The sequence below is a fragment of the Zootermopsis nevadensis genome, unplaced genomic scaffold (assembly GCF_977971745.1).
Source record: "Zootermopsis nevadensis isolate Lab colony 2312 unplaced genomic scaffold, Znev_1.0 Znev_ptg000008l, whole genome shotgun sequence".
Classification (NCBI taxonomy): domain Eukaryota; kingdom Metazoa; phylum Arthropoda; class Insecta; order Blattodea; family Termopsidae; genus Zootermopsis; species Zootermopsis nevadensis.
Genome location: NW_028259140.1, coordinates 5,765,941 through 5,782,458, shown reverse-complemented (window position 1 = coordinate 5,782,458; position 16,518 = coordinate 5,765,941). Strand labels below are relative to the sequence as shown.

Below are 16,518 nucleotides of genomic sequence, written 5' to 3'. Positions count from 1 at the left end.
AACGGTATTTTGTTGACATAAAACTCAGTTATATATGTCGCTACAGACTGATAATGGAATTGCGCTCAGCGGCAGTTCGTAATCAGCACCGCTTCCTACTTCGCCATGTGCGTTTTTCTGTTTGCCCATGGAATTTGTATCCTAATGACCAAAATGTAAGCCCAGCGAGTAATGGGGCAGAACCGAAATCAGGGTCTTAGACAAATTCACGCATTTCCTGCATTAGATACTGCGTTCAAAACACCAAATTACTGATTTAAAACAAACGGTTTCCAAATTAAACTGGCTTCCTTAAGTGTCTATGGAGATAGACTGTACGTATGTACTTGATATTTATAGATTCAGGATTACTGTATAACATTTGAAGACACATAAGAAAAAATACTTGGCTTCTATCCAAACAAATTACACAGGCCTGTTATTAAATTATTGTTAAAAATATATAGCGAATAATCTTAGAATATTTTTATTTGCAAAGTTCGTATATTGTATTAATAAGGATGCCTATTTATCTAATAGTAACGTGGGCCTATCTTTATTTCCCCTGCTCAACAGATTTATTAACTGCCATTCGTCCTTGGAAATTGTTGGCATCAGAGTTCCAAACAAACACTTACGACGTCAATAATTCCCACGATTTGTTTTTGCGCAGGAAAGTTCTGTTTATCCTAACTTTCTTGCCAATGCAATTTGTAATAGGCGTAATACTAACATGTTTAATGACTACGTTCTTAACGTAAATATCACATATAAATCTTTTAACTGATAATTGTAATTTTAACACATTAATCGTTGTTATAGTATAGCCTACCAGATTGTGTTACTGTTTTAATAATGTAGGTTTAGTTTTTCTATCGATGCATTTAATTTTCCTGTTTTTCTCAGGGATTGGATCATGAGCCAGCATTGCGTTAAAATAAAGATAAAATTTATTTAAGAATTTAGAATGTAAGCCTAATAATACGGACTTCATTGTATTCTTTAAAGTAAGATTATTCCAGTTGCATATATGTGCTACAAATTGGGTTAGTTACATTTAAGTCTAGAATAGGAAATAAGGAAATTCGGGAAAATTAAAACCAATGTAAATAAGTAATAACATTTTATGAATAAACATGATATTGTATATAAAAAGAATTTTTTGTTTCAGTGAAAGTTGTTGAGGGAAACTTTTGCAATTTAAACAGAAAGACCGCGTAATGTACAGCTCATTTCGAGCAACATTCTTCAAGGAGGAAATGCAAAGAGCATGCAAGTAGAGGCTATGAGAACATCGTTAATCCTTACATAATTTAAACGTAAGAACAATACAAAAGTAATATCCAAAGAATCTGAATTAAACTTCGTCTAAGATAATATTTTGATATTTATTTGAAATACATCGACACACGGTAACATATTTAACTACATGAAGCAGTATTTTTAAGGTATCAAGGAATTATATTAAATATGACGATAGCTGTCTTGTATCTTGAGTTTGCGTTGTGCAAATGTTAAACCGTAGGATTACATAATATAGGAGCTGGAGAAACGGATTAAAACTATTAAATGTCATGTAATTACCCTATGATAGCAGTTACTCCAACATATCGTTTTATTACATTTTAATTTCAGACTATCCAGACAAATGTCCAAAAGTATCATAAAATCGGCTATGGCCCTTGAAATTTATAACTTCACAATTGCCATATTCCTATATTTTTCCCAGTTAAAAGTGTAGGTGTCATATTCTATTGGCTGAGTGAAGAGAATCTGTCCAGGTATATTATATGAAAGAATTGTAATATTTTTGTATAATAAAAAATAAACAATAATTGAAATCATCTGCCGCTGGTTTGGTGGATACTTAGAATTAAACCTATAATATATAAGCTATATTATAGTACGTAACCGTCAAGTTTTACATCAGTCTAAAATGGTATATAAATAATAATCGCGAAATCAAAATATTTCGCGTGATTAAAATACACTATTAATTACCACAATAGTTTAATTTGTAGTAATATCTTCCAGGTTCTCACATCAAATTACAAAATTCAGTACTGAATAGCACTAGTGTGTTAACGTCTAAGAACTTCGCAAATAAAGCCTAATGCAGGAAATACTTAAACTCTCCTAATTCTCTGACTAATTAGGCCTATCTATCATCTAATGACTGGCTAGTAAAGTGGCTGGTTATCGTAAGCCTATTAAGGGTTTAAGCAACAAACCTACTAACAAACTAACGCAAATAGGCTTAGTAGTTATTCACTTCAAAGATTACGTTATTCTGAAACCCATTCATATAATTCATATAATATAAATCAAAAGATTATAATTCTTAACAGAGCATAAAGGTAAGTTCTTTACAAAACCATATTTAGTAACACCACTGGATGTTGGTTGCACAGGAGTTGGTGCATTGGGCACTAAGCTGTTAGTCCACTGGTCTGATGGCCGTTGCTGGTCTACGGTGACCCGTGGTTGCGTCGTCTGTGCCTGTGAACTTCGACGAAGCTTGGGCGTTACTAAATATGGTTTTGTAAAGAACTTACCTTTATGCTCTGTTTAGAACTATAATCTTTTGATTTAGATTATATGAATTAACTTATGTTTTGCCACTGATAATGACCTCTTGAGGTCGAAACGCGTTTGGCATTACTGCCCTTCATAGTGTAAACAGTTTTGTTTGCATGCATATTTTATATTCCAATAAACTTACAAGATATGCAAAGGTTTTAAGTTATATATCTACAATTTTTGTGATATTATTGCTGGAAAAAGTAACGACAATTTAAATTGGATTTGTAGCTTTTAAAATATGCTTATAATAGGAAGCCAAATATTTTATTATAATTATTTATATTTATTATTTATAGTAAATAACAACATTGTAATAGTACAGATAATATCTTTCTTATAATCAGATGCTTTGCTCTAAGAAGGATACAGATTTTCACCACGGTGACACTCCGGAGTATTATTCCTTATTGCACACTGCCAACAATTTTCTGAAAGCATGTGTATTGTTATTTCATAAATATTATTCCAGATTTTCAAAATATACCAAAATCAACAATACGTATGGATTTATAGGAACATAGAATTCTGTCGGTTGCACGGACATAAGTGGAGCTTATTCAAAAAAACGTTAAAATTTAAAGACATAGTTATTTGTTTTCAATAATTACGGAATGATAATTTAATAATACCTCGAATAACACTGATCGACGTGCTTATGTTCCTTCATAAGGGTTGCTTTCTTTATCAAACCATCCACTGTCAAAGTAATTTATTTTGGTAATCAATAACATTTATGATAACACGGGCCCAAATCAGTAGTAACTAGACTAATTAGCATTTGCTAGTTGCCAGCTCAGAATAAGCTACAGACTACTGGTCATGACGAAAGAACAGTTAATTTTTCGCATGGATTTCTTAAATTTTTTCCAGACGAAATCTGCAATGAAAACTGCCTGATACATACATTTCACTTGGTCTTATTAGGCCAAATTTTAATTGAAGCTACATATTTTTTTATTTGACTTGGTGTCATAACCCAATAGAATAAAAAATATATAAAATAATGTAGACTGATATTAAAAACTGCTTAGACATATTTATGTATCTTTCTATTTCAGATGAACTGACGGAAGAATGTCAGTGACGTGGATACAAGATATGACAAGGTAATTATTAAAATTGTTATAATTCAAGTTGATTTTAATGTTTCATTTTTCGTCTAGACTGAAAGAAAATACAGCAGTTTTAGTATCATCATAATTAGCGTGGTAATTAAAAAACCATGGTAACAAATTCTGTGTTTATTTTATTATGTGATTTGGCAAGTCTCGGGTGTGATGGTGTTACTTTTGTATATACAAAATTCATGTGTTATTAAGAGCAAACTAAACATAATATTGCAAAATTTCTTAACATTTAATTTAGAAATTTGCTTAACTCCTGCATTCGGACGAAAGTATTTGAAAGTTTTTGAGGTAGGTATTGAATTCATAAAGGCTATATACATGACAACTGTAATTAAAAGTGTTAAGTTCTTAAAATAATGTGTTATATGATACCTGTATATGATAAGCCTTATATTTCTCCTTAAATTATTTAAGTAGGCTGACTTAGTATCATTTTAAAATTCCAAGTATCTTTCTAGTTTCTCACAGAGGCAAAATTTTACCATTCTAAGACAATTTAGGCTAATTTTGTAATATTCCGTACAGACATTAAATAACATTGTGAATAATAAAGACATTTAAAAAATAATATATATATATATATATATGTGTGTGTGTGTGTGTGTGTCAAAAAAGTTTGACTTAATCAGCCATTACAAATTAAACCGAAGAGATCTATTAAACCTACGAAAAGTTTTACCTCTAAAATTTGAAGATGTGTGCGAATACCAGAACCTTGTGCATATTCATGTTGTGTCGTTGCCGCAGGCCAGAGGTGAAATGTCACTGCACTCCACATCACCTGAAATAGTGAAATATTTAATTTACATTATTCAAATAAAATTGTCATTACTGATAATCACAGTGTATGTGTGCCTGTAATGCCTTTCATACGCCTGTATACTCTAATCCAAGTTACTGTTGCTTAAAATCGAGTTCTACAGCTCCAGTCACTTTGAGTACTGTTTACATATTCCTGATTATATAAAATTTCGCTCATATATTTCTTACATATTAACATTTGAACACATACATTTGAAAATATGCACCGTCAATACTTTAGTAGCTTAAATTAACAGAACCTTAGGCGACGAGACGACAATTTCAGAGAATTCTTATTCACCTGATTTAATGAAAATTAAACCAACAATAATTTACTGAAATATGAGAAATAGTCCATATATTTTAAAATTGTAGTTACACCTCCTCCATATAATAAGAAAAAATATAATAATTCGACTAATGTAGAAAGAGTTAATATTCATTCAAGTGTTTGGAACAAAAGTCTTGCATCAAGGAATTAATAACTGGGTATTTATTCTTAGTTGAGTGCTGAGAGCCTAGAAAATTCTTAACTCATTGCATGAAGCAGATTGTCAGTATCGCCATTTAAGCAACAATTTTAAACACTGATATACCATCTATTTTAAAATGGAATAAATTTGTATTTTGTCCAAGACTAATTTGTAGGTTTCGTATGATTCTCCAAACTACCATAAACAAATGGTCTTTAAAATGAAGACCCTTTGTGTTTCTTAGAGGTAGGATATAAACTAATATATATTATGTACTTAAACATTACGTTTGGAACCAATTTCCTCTGTCTTTAAGGAAATTGTGAAATTGTTTCCATGCTTCTCACGCGGGCCTCCCGATTTTACTACATAGAACAATAAATTACTTAACTTTCGATTAAATCAAAATTCTACGGCTTCTGTGATAAAGTTCTCACTGCTTATCGCCCTAACGTCTTCACTCTAATTATGCCCTTACAAGAAGGACGAGCGACATTTTTGAGGGATCTGATAGCTATAAGATGCTCTTTCACCCCTTAGAAATAAAGTCTCTCACCTCTTCCCTTATTTACTCCTAAAAGCACCTGTTTAATAATGAAAATACTGGGAATACTAAAATTTAATATGTATTTTGAATTTGCTATCAAATTCTACAATTTTGCATAAACTTAGAAATAAGTGAATTGCAATATTCTAAATTAATTTATAATCAAATTAAATGAGAACAATTACATTATATATATCCATAGACATATGTCTTATTTTGGCCAAAATTTGACTGTTTTCGTTTGAAGTCACAATGGGATTTTTACTTGTATTTGCTATGAGGATCACGCTAGAGGCATTAGGCTACTCACTTTTCCCTGTCTCATTACTCGGCGACTGAGGTACCTTGAAAGACTGTAGATTACTGTGAAGCTAATGTGTTTTTAAACACTTTCCTACATGGTTACGGCTACCCCTATGAGATAAACAGGAGATTACTACTTGGATGCTGAAGTTAAGGACTACACCCTTAAGGGAAAACTTTTGTGCATAACTTGTCAGCCACAGCAGAAGAATTTTCTCTGGTGTTGGACAGATTCAGTTTAGTGGCCAAATCTTCCGTTGTGAATACATTATTTACATTCCATGTAACACTGTGTCATACATTCCGCACTTAACGTAGGCAGGTTATAATTCGAATTAAAATTGGTTGAAGTGAATTAGCTCACTCACGCCTTACGTTACAGCGATTATGAACACTAAGATAAAACACTGTCGAAGAATGTGTGTGAATGATTTATATTTACATAATCGGGAAGTAAATACTTTTGCCAAATAAAGTGCTATTTTCCTTATAAACTGTATTAAATATCAGCGTTAAACTGGACACGTGCAAAATAATCTAATGCTGTGGATGTTTTTCTATAGGCGTTTCAACGTCTACAGAAAACCATTTTAAAGAATGATTGCTTGCGAGCACTTTTGAAGGGATTGAAATAATTGCAGAAGACAGAGCCAAAACCAAACATATGCGGGAAACTTACAAAGCCTTGATCTCTGTCTTGCAAAACCTGACAGATATTCGACCATTTACTTTAGAATTCCAGCGATGTACATATGAGTGAGTTCGATTCTAAACTATTTTGAAATTTACGACGACAAGACCGCAGATATTCTATTACACAAACCCTTATTAAGAAATAAAATTAAAACACTGATACATAAACGTCAAACTAAATAATTGGGCCTACAATAATAACACGTGCAGAAATTTAAGATAATCAGCTTAAGTTTTATTTCACTCACAATTTTTTTTAACATTTTAAATACCTTTTCCCAACAGTTTTAAGAAAGTTTTCCGGAGCGTTAAAAATTTTCCGCGAATCGGTGCTGGTCTGCGGACTGGCGGATGATGAACACTGTTCTAGACCAATTCAAATGTAACGCGCTCTCCGCCTGAGAGTGCGCACCATCGCCATCATTCTCTACCAGCTTCCTGATTGGGCCTTGCTCATTACATCACTGCCGCAGTGCTTCTTTTTGAAATGTACAATATGTAGTATGATTTTTATTCCACAGATGGCGTCAAAATTTGTATTCGAAAAAATGTATTAGTAAATAATTAGTACAGACGCGGTTTTCAAGTACTTCAGAATAGACAATGGTTTATTGTGTACAATTAATAAGTACGTTGTATTTTAATGTAGGGAACTTCAGTAAATATCTTCTTGGGGCATGTAAGTATAACACATAATTGGATAAGTACTAAATATCATCAGTTATTGTGGCGTATTTAGTACGACAGAGCCACGGTGGTCTAGCGGTTAGAACGTTGGCCTTGTAATCCTGGGGTCTCGGGTTCGATTCCCGGCGGTGCCCCGGTTTCTCCGTGGCATCCCAACAATTACTCCATTCACACACAGAAGAAGGCAATAGCAAACCACTTCTGGATCATCTGCCAAGAACGTATATGAACAGGTCCCAGTCCGAGAAAAGGATGGAAGGATCCTGTTCATATGGACCTGTCGTCAGACAGAACACTAAATAATAATAATTTAATACGACAATCGTGTATCGTACAGTACTTTAAGGACTGAGCCAGCAGACTAAGAAAGATTATTTTGAGACTGCATTAATGCTGTGAAGCTATTTCTTCGTTGTCACTGGCCCCGAAACTCCCAAAGCCCGGAGCACCATTCAAAACTCATGTTTGAAACATGAGGCTATACAGTAATTTCTATTATTTCAAACAAAAATACTTGGAGCTATTTTATGTATTACACAGCGTAACAACTGTATTCGAACCAAAAACTGCGTGTAAACCTAGAGCAATCTGAAACTCTTGTGTCCCCCCTGCGATAATGAAATCTTAACATTTGTTTTATATTAGCGAATGTCCGTGTCCGGGAGGTCTGTTCCCCCTCGCCGAGGTCATCACTCACGTTACCCCAGTCTCAAGTAAGCAAGGAACTATTAGCAGTATGGCCAACCTCTGTATGTGTCACCCAACCACCCACCGGTACGAGGGACCTGTCATTTTTTAACTCTTGCACGTGAAAATACAGAAAGTAGGAGGTTTTCAATGTGTAGATAAGGCCAGTAAAAACCCTCAAAAATGTTTTATTGAGGCGGAGTAGCGGAAACTGTGTTTCCAGGACCAATGACTGAACAGTAACGAATATTTGCTCCGCCCATTGGATTCTGCCGTCTCTTTCCGTCTGTGTAACCCTCTCACTCTTTACTGTACCGTCCCACTTACCCTCCACTATATTTTAGTGATAATTTTTTTGCATCTAGCATCGTGCTGTCTGTATGGAAACTCATATCTAGAAGAAATTTCCCACTGCCCAATCCAAATGTAATTTGGTCGGTGCAACTCTAATGCAAAATGTACCCCCCTCCAACACGTACAACTTCCCGATTAGATACGAATCTTACACCAGAGCAGAACAAGCGGTGTGAGCTCCCGATACAAACACCTTTCGCCTTCCCACCTGTGACCAGTCACACAAGTTTAACTCCAGGGCTTCTGTCTGGACGGCTGGCAGAACCCTTGTCGAAACGATCGATAAACCTAAGTTAGAACAGGGAGGCTGTATGTACCATCTCTATCAGGAGCCGGTTCAACCACTCCCTGCTGTATATTACGTCTTAAGAAAGGTGTGGTCACTGCAAAAACGTGATTCTGGAGCCAGTTGGGACACCACTCCCTTTACTCAGAAAGGAAGGGTTGTCTTGCAGAGCTTTGCATGTGAAATTTCAACTACTTTCAGAGGGTCGTTGCAAGATGAGATTTGCAACCGTCACTCGAGTATCAGATGAAACTCGTCATCCCTCAGAATCATTAGTTATAGCAAGCATATTTATGTTAATTATATAAGTGAAATAATTTACACTAGGTGAAATCTGGAGTTTTAACGGCGGTCAAGACGTTGATGTTGGTCACTTTTGTTGTAAAGCCATGTGGACTTGTAGGCGGATACCAACGTTTCGGACACAAATTCAAAATACTGTGAGAATCTGATATCAGTTAATTTTTCTTATCTTGTATAGAGTACATTCGAGGTATGTAACCTTTTTTGTAAATTTTTTTTATGGCTCTGTTAAAGTTTCTAATGGACAACAAACAGCTCTCCTACATAAATGTGTCATCGTTGTTACTACGAGAAGCTAAATCTCATGAAATATTACTATTCTACTTAATCACTGTATAGTAATCGAAATTTTCACTAAGATAGTGAAAGGTGTAGGAGAAATGGTCCTTCACCTTCACGCATTCTTGATATCGGGAAGTGATGGAATTGTCTGGTAGTTTCACGTTCCGGTCGTCTTCGTCGTCCGAAAGAAACTGGATTGGATATCAATTGTATATTGTATTCTTTTGGTTAAACTGGTTAAAAAAGACTGATTGTTACCGGTTATAAGTAATGGAATTTCGACTTATAAATGAAGAGACTCAGTCTATCATAGATTTATTACATTTCTGTCACCACCAAATCATAAAAAGTTCGGTCGCCCGCTCACCTGAGGCGACTTTCTATTTAAAACGGCTAACATTAAGTCGCAACAGCGTAGTCTAATAATTTATGCTAACGAAATTTAAGTTTTTAATTTTGTACATTTAAATTAATATAAGAATAAATAATATCTTTTGTAGAATATGTGACTTTAATTTTGTTTTTGTGGCAGTTCTATTTCTATCCATTAAAATCCATTTTTTAAATAAAATTTTATTTCAGATTAAGTATTTAAAAATCCGTTATTTTATTTTCAAATGTCAAAATTCGAAGTATATAAATGCACATATGTTAAAATACTTGCAATGTTTGATTTTATTATAATACGTTACTAATACAATTTAAAAACAATTCTATAACGGCAACCAAGCGGTTAGCTTTTTGCGGGGGACTGTAGTCATAAACAAGTCTTTCTTTTCAGTTTTGGGTTCGAATAGATTCACAGTTTAGTGAGTAAAACTCGACATAATTTTTGAAGTTCTCCTACCATTATTACTATTATTGTATCAGGGTGTGGAATGGATCCATTTGACTCAGAATAGAATTCGGCTGCTGGCTGCTCGAAACACAGCAACAAACGTTCTGTTCCATAAAAGCCAGGCAATTCTTTACGAGCTGTGCAATTATTTATCAGATTCTCAGAACCAATTTTAGCCCAAGGCGCAATTATTAATGATATTATTATAACTGAAATGTTTGATATTTTGAGTAATTATGATTTATTTTTAAATTGTTAAAGTTTTAGAATAAGTTATTTCAGACAAAATGTCGAAGCTTTGTTTTCAACAGCAATTTAATTAACATTCCATCATGAATACTGTTGTTATTAATGTGTCCACAAGGCAAATAAGAACATTTTATCCTTTCATAGTGGACAGAGCATTAGGACATAGTCCTTCATCTAAGTGAGTCACTGCTGCAAATTACATAAGACAGTTTTTAGGCATTTTAGCCAAACATTTCAGAATGTATTTAGATTGAATATATGTTCAAGTATTTATTTTGGTTTATTTTTCACTTGCTTTTTATTGTTTCCGTTCTTTGCGTTTGTTTTATCTTCTTTGTACTAACTACGTAATTAGTTTTTGTAGTTGGTGAATTAACACTTTAAAATAAATAATGGTCTTGGATAATCATCATCTTAATATTAATTTTCATTTATTAAACGTGACCCTTAAAGCATAACGCCTTTCCAAAGAGGAAGGATAATTATAATAATAATATTATCATCGTCATATCAGACCCAAAGGTCACTTCCGATTATATAGGGCTCTTCACAAGTCGTCCTCGAATTTTCTTCTCGGCAGTCCAAAATCTCAGCTTGAAGGGACGCTGGGTTCATCCGTGCAAGGTTGAGAATTTTGTTTCCAGTCTGAGATCATCTCCCGTCTATTGAATATTTGGTGCTCATTTAGAATTGCGTGATCATTTATTTCCTCTCGTGACGTCTGACGAGCAACTTTCCTTAAACATTTTATTTTAGTCGTCTCAATTATCTTTTCGTTTTTTTCTGAGAATTCGTTTTATTGTCAGTTTTACTCATATTTCCTCGAACCACAAGTCTGTAGATAATACAAACGATTTGTTGCTTGCTTATGGTTTAAAATCTTACATTTCGGTTGAAAATTGCTATGTATGTAGGTAAATATATTTAATAAGCTGAATTTTAACGGCCGTGTACTGTTGTGTGTTGATCGCTAGGTTACCACACAGTCAACATAACAGTTTTTTTATTATAGTTTTTATGTTGTGTAAGGATTCACTACATGTTTCGAACATAAATGGTCATTTTCAATTGAAGATAACATGCCAACGGACTTAATTTTCTTACGGGATTTTTTTGTAACAAACTTTATATAACAATATGTAGGTACTACACAAATATCGGAATGTTTACCCAGAAAGGACATACAAAGGTGACTGGTAATTATTCCAGTTTCCAGGGCTCGAAGCTTACAGGCAATGCTGATAACACTCCCAATTTCTGCTGATTCTATGACCGATATGTCGATGATCGGTTTGTTTTCATTTGTTTTAGAGCTCTCAGCTTTTTTTTATTTAAACTAAGCAGACTCTCCTCTATTCGATTACGAATTTGGTTTATTATGCGATTCAGAAGAATCCAATATTTTAGTCCTGAATAGAGCGTGTACACTGAAATTTAAGACCCTGCTTGTGACTCAACTGCAGTTCTTATGATAATTAATTACTCTTTACGAACGTGCAATGATTTCATCTAAGTCCTTATCGTAGAAGTACTGTTAATTGTATCTTGACATCATAACTTGTAGTAAAATTTAAATATAACTGGTGTTTTTTTCATTCTGTTACATTAATAAGAATAATTCTAGTTACATTATAAAAATTGTAGCTTTGAAAAGATGATAAATGTTGAAGAAATTCTACTTTCTTTATTTAAATATTGGTGATTAAATATTATGTTAACGCCCAACTGGGAAACTCTTTTTCAAGAACAATATTTTGCACGTGCAATACTGAATATGTCGCATAAAAAACTATTAAAATCCTACTCAAATTTAAATATAAATTCACTTCATATACGTTAAAATTTGAGAGACTTTTCTATAAAAAAATATAAGTTATAAGAACTTTAGTGTATGTTTTCCTATTATAAAACAACTGGTTACTTTCTAAAAACAATTTCACTCTATTTACGCCACAAACAATTTATTCGTATAATCAAATAATACCTCCGCAAAGACGTCGAGGTTGTTAACACCATAAAAAAGAGAAAGTTGGAATATTTCGGTCATATCATGAGAAACAGTGATAGATACGGGCTGCTTCAGCTGATAATCCAGGGGAAAGTATTCGGAAAGAGAGGACCTGGAGGCCAAGAATCTCGTGGCTTCAGAACCTAAAAACTTGGTTCTCGATGTCCACTGGAGGGCTGTTTCAAGTATCAGCCAGTACATCTCAAATTACTATGATGATCGGTAACATCCGGAGCGGATAAGCACTTTAAGAAGAAGAAGACTCAAATAATGACGTTCAAGAACATTTAAACTGTTCCTGGAACCGAAAACTATTTTTTTAAATTGAAACTGCACAAAAATACCTTAACACTATCCAAAGTATAAATACAAATTTTCGTTTCACCAAAAGATAGTTAATACTACATAAAAATTCCCAAATAAAATTAAAGTTTGTTGTATTAATAAATCCTCTAAATTCGGTAGACTAGCGTCTTTTGTAGAACACAACACTAAAAACAAGAAACATTTAAAGATATAACTCCATCACAGACCAATTCAATCACTAACGTTCACAGATATCGAATACCGAAGACTGTGTGTTATTTGAATCGAAAGCCTGAAGAGTAGAGACAACTATCATTAATAGGCGTTGATGTGAGAATAATATTAAAATCCACCTCACAGAAATATGGTGAGAGATATCAACACTTCAGTAAACATTTGGGTTCAATAAAAGACGGGAAATTTCTTAACAAGCTGAGCGATTATCAGTTTCTTTAAAAACTTTCTGCTCTATGGGATTAATCAGTTGTCCCTTGTATAAATAGTTGTTAATCATAACTGATTAGCCCCATGGAGCAGAGCGGAGATAATGTCTGCTACATATTTTACCGCCATGATAAACTTTACTCAGATTTCTTTCTGTAGCTTTCAAACTCAATAGGAATGTATGCTGCATACTGTCTTAATTTTCATAGTAATTTATAGCAGCACAGTCATGCAAACTTAGCAAATAAATAATTAAGCTAATAATGATCAGTATTGTGCAGGGTACATTTTTAACCGAAGCTTACAAACAGCGTTTATTTATAAATGTGCAATTTACATTATGCAACATTCATATCAGTTTCTGCCAATGGTCTTAACAGATAATTATCTGCAGGTCTGTGTTTTATGTAGACTAAGCCACAGGTACTAACATAGTCTATGGCTCTATAACTTGTATGTTAAATAAATCACGAGGTGACTGGATAATTTCGCACGTATTTAGTTGTTTCTCTTAATTATTTATAAGTATTTACGTTACTAAAACAGAACAGGTGTTGACTGAAGAAAACTACCTGTTAATTTGTTAAAGGGTGTTGTGTAACCGTTTTTGACGATGTTAACATTGCATTAAAAGTTTTAGGGAGTAGAAGAAAAACCGCGAGTTACTGAAATATTTGTTAAATTGATCTTCTGAATTTTGTCAATCGTCTAAGTTATAAAATTATAACTTTTTAAATCATATATTCTGCCCTCGTCATCAGGTAAAAGGAAGGGGGGCTTGCTTAATCCGATAATCCAACAGATACGTCTTTTTTTCAACCCCTCTTTTACATAATGACGAAATCGGAATTCATCTTTCATAAAGTTGTAATTTTATAATATAGATGATGGTAATCTAACATAATTTAAATCAACATCGCCTGAAACATATAAGCTTCGAGTTGTGGAAAGATCCAATAACTGGTAAAGAATTACTTAACGATGGAAATAAATGTAACTTTGGAAACGTCGTGAGCATCAAATAGACATTAGACAGTGGGCAATGGCTGCCATAATATTGGCTATAGCCTGGAAAGAACATAAGATTTCTTCCTTGAAACCAGATGGAGAAGAATGGGTAAGGAGAATAAGAAAAGAGTTACATTAAACGTCCCCCAAAATTTTAACGCTTTCAACAAGTATGTTCGACAATTAAAGCGTGTACCTAGGAATTGAAACGGAAACATTTTACGTGTTGATCTTAGGCGATTAATGTAACACCAAGCAAATTGAAAGAAGAGTTTCATTCTTTCATTTCTATGTAAAACAATAACATTTTAAACACAATTATTTTCACACTGGTATAGGAGCATTTAAATAAAATTTATATATTTTGGAAATGGAACAGACCAACACTCTTACGCTGGACGCTAAGTCACTACACTCTTTTGCAAATCTGAAACGTTAAACATTTAAACTGCATTTGTTCAGAGAACTTGTTCCTTTTTATATTTTGACCGCAATTCATCACTTCATGACGTGTGAAGTAAATTCAACGCTGTCTAATGACATATAAATCCAGAAACATGAGAAAACTGTTCCAGAGCCACAAAGTCTAACACAAATCCAATATGGAATCAGAATCTGCCTGCCCTTGCTGTGATATGGCCGGAAATTCTGGACACTTACGAAAGCGAATGAAATATTATTTCTAAGAAGAGTTTGTGAATAGTTGTTTTGTGTTAAATGTTTAAGGCGATTATAAACTTTGACCTACTGCCAGCCATAGGAACAAACCCATTAAAAGATTATTGTAGTAAAATATATGCCTATGGTAGGTACGTCGGTAAAAATACCATAAGTATAAAAGTAAAATTCATTGCCACTCAGTTAACCTGAAAGGTTATGGTAGAGTGATAATTATTTATGATCTGAAACAAATAAGAAAGACGACTTGATAGAAGCGAATGTTGTAATAATATTGTAAAATAACATCGTACTTGAGAATCCATCGTGTTAACGAAAGGCTTGTGGATCTTTCGCTGGGATTTAAACCACGAATATGTAGAAGTAACTTTAACACTACTGTAAGGTTAATAAAATGCCGAATTATAAGCAAATATTCTTTATTACAGCAATACAGTGTAGAGAAACGTCGGTTTATTGGTCAAAAATAAATGTTATTGCAGTGTTAAATGAATTCCATGTCCCCTGAATTTTGTTTCCCTCTGTGTTAAATGAAGACAATAGCGAATGGCCAAAACTGATGTTTGGTTATTTTCAAATTTATATATTGGAAAACTCAATTCCCAAGTTTCCGTGGTGTTTTGGTTATCACATTCACATAACACGCGGAAGGTCCCCGATTCGATCCCGGGCGGAAACATTTTTGTCGGTTTTTATAATCCATTAGGTTATTCAGTGATTTCTTTAAAACACATAAATTTTTACCGAAAAGTTTAAGTGAAATCCTTACTAAATAAGCATCGTATGTTTTAATGAGGTACTTGAATAACATAACGTATTAAAAATCGACAAAAATATGCAGGAACAGAAATTATGTGTGCCAAATCACTAGTTTGGTCCTCGAAATAACAGAGAGAAATCCACATCCACCGGACACATGGATCTCAGTAGGATTTAAGGTTTTCGCGTAACAGCCCAGAAGACAGCCATCTTCATAAGAAACTCACATAAATCTTTCATTCTCTGGAAAATTACGTGTACTAACTGTTATAACATTCATTAGCTCTGTATTTTGCCAATGTTGTTTGTTTATTTATGAGTATTCTGTAATTTTCTGAGTAAATAACGATAATTTGCTTAAACGATATTAAACAAATAATCTTTATAATGTAGAAGTGTTGGCAGGTAAGAACTGAGTTTTAAAACAAAGTTTTTTAGCTTCGGCTTAAAAGGATTTATTAATGTTCTTTTTTAATTTGGTTGACAAGTACTGGGGGAATTTGAATATATCTATATTATTCAGAGTCATAAGTTACTGGAAATGTTTCTGTACAGATAGTTTAGTTTAAGATAATGGCCTCCAATACATTTAAAATAATCGTGGCACTATATTTTTTAAGCGGGCACAACAGAGAATGTTGTGTCGTAGAGTATTTACGACTTTCTAACAGAAGCAGAATTTGTTCCTATATCTGATAGCTGAGTACAGAAACGCCTTTATCATGTGCATTCATTTTCATCGTTGTATATACACCACACCCATGACAACTTCCCTTTTACGGAGAACTTGGCAAAAGTTGTTGAACAACGCAAGTTATTCACAGGTGTGAACGTTCGCTTACACTTCGAGTTGTACGTACGTGAATGACAAAGTATCAATAACGTGCAGTCTTATTCCTTATGGATACTTTTTCGTCGGAGGTTATACATCACCGCGATCTCAACCGCAAATTGTTATGTATGCATTTTCACTCTTACATCGTGTTCTGAAGATGGAGGCTGAATATCCCGAGAATAATGCGTTCTGACCTTCTCTCCACTGAGGTAAATTTCCATCTGATCGTTTAATTTAAAAAACATTCTGATTTTTATTTACATAAATCTTCCAATCCACCTTTACAAC

General features: G+C 33.6%; 1 protein-coding gene across 8 annotated transcripts in view; it reads right to left on the bottom strand.

Annotated features, from left to right (window-relative positions):
- The window catches only part of LOC110833876 (uncharacterized), a 332,060-nt gene that overhangs the window by 75,974 nt on the left and 239,568 nt on the right, over positions 1-16,518 (bottom strand). For all 8 annotated transcript variants that reach the window (XR_015534109.1, XR_015534106.1, XR_015534108.1 and 5 more), the window contains one exon: positions 4,369-4,470. The gene's annotated coding sequence lies outside the window, so the exon portion shown is untranslated. The remainder of the gene's footprint in view (positions 1-4,368; positions 4,471-16,518) is intronic.